Source organism: Chiloscyllium plagiosum, chromosome 14 (genome assembly GCF_004010195.1).
Source record: "Chiloscyllium plagiosum isolate BGI_BamShark_2017 chromosome 14, ASM401019v2, whole genome shotgun sequence".
NCBI classification, from domain to species: domain Eukaryota; kingdom Metazoa; phylum Chordata; class Chondrichthyes; order Orectolobiformes; family Hemiscylliidae; genus Chiloscyllium; species Chiloscyllium plagiosum.
Window position 1 is genome coordinate 69435068 of NC_057723.1, and position 1135 is coordinate 69436202.

The following is a 1135-nucleotide window of genomic DNA, read 5'->3' on the forward strand; positions in this document are numbered from 1 at the left end:
TGGGAGGAGGTGTAGTCTAGGTAGCTGTGGGAGTCGGTCGGTTTGTAGTAGATGTCCGTGTTGGTTCGGTCGCCTGAGATAGAAATAGAAAGGTCGAGGAAGGGGAGGGAGGAATCTGAGACTGTCCAGGTGAATTTGAGGTTTGGGTGGAAGGTGTTGGTGAAGTGGATGAACTGTTCAACTTCCTCGTGGGAGCACGAGGCGGCGCCGATACAGTCATCGATGTAGCGGAGGAAAAGGTGGGGGATGGGGCCAGTGTAGTTGCGAAAGATGGACTGTTCCACATATCCTACGAAGAGGCAGGCATAGCTGGGGCCCATGCGGGTGCCCATGGCTACTCCTTTCGTTTGGAGGAAGTGGGAGGATTACTAATGCACCTAACCTACACATCCCTGAACACTATGGGCAACTTAGCATGGCCAATTCACCCAACCTACACATCTTTAGATTGTGCGAGGAAACCCATGCAGACACAGGGATAACGTACAAACTTCACACAGACAGTCACCCAAGGATGGAATCAAACCCAGAACCCTAGCATAGTGAGGGTGCCACCCTTTTGTAGATGTTTCTTGGACAGTAGATCTACTTTACTTCAAAGTTAAAAATCACACAACGCCAGGTTATAGTCCAACAGGTTTAATTGGAAGCACACTAGCTTTCGGAGCGACGCTCCTTCATCGGGTGATTGTGGAGGGCTCCAAATCATTACTTTACTTCAGACATTGGTCTGTCTTTATTTCTTGATTTTTGAGGAGATATATAATATCCAAAGCTGATGTAGTCTCTGAGATGCTTTCCCAATCATCAACTTTCTGAGTATTCCTGAACTGAATTTACAGCAATAAACTCAAAACAAAGCATCTCACCAAGGGCCATTCACCTCCATGGTGATCTGACACACATGCCCTTGTTCCCAGGTAGAAATGCCCATGGTCTATCTTTTAATTTCAAAAATGTTGGGAACTGTATAAAGAACAAATCTCTTTTACTGCGAATAATTGCAGATGCCATTGCTCCAGTTCTTTAGCTAAGTTAGTTCATGTGCTGTTATCAGTGTCTTTTAGTCAGGGGTGGCATGGTGGCTCAGTAGTTAGCACTGCGCCAGGGACGTAGGTTTGATTCCACCCTCAGG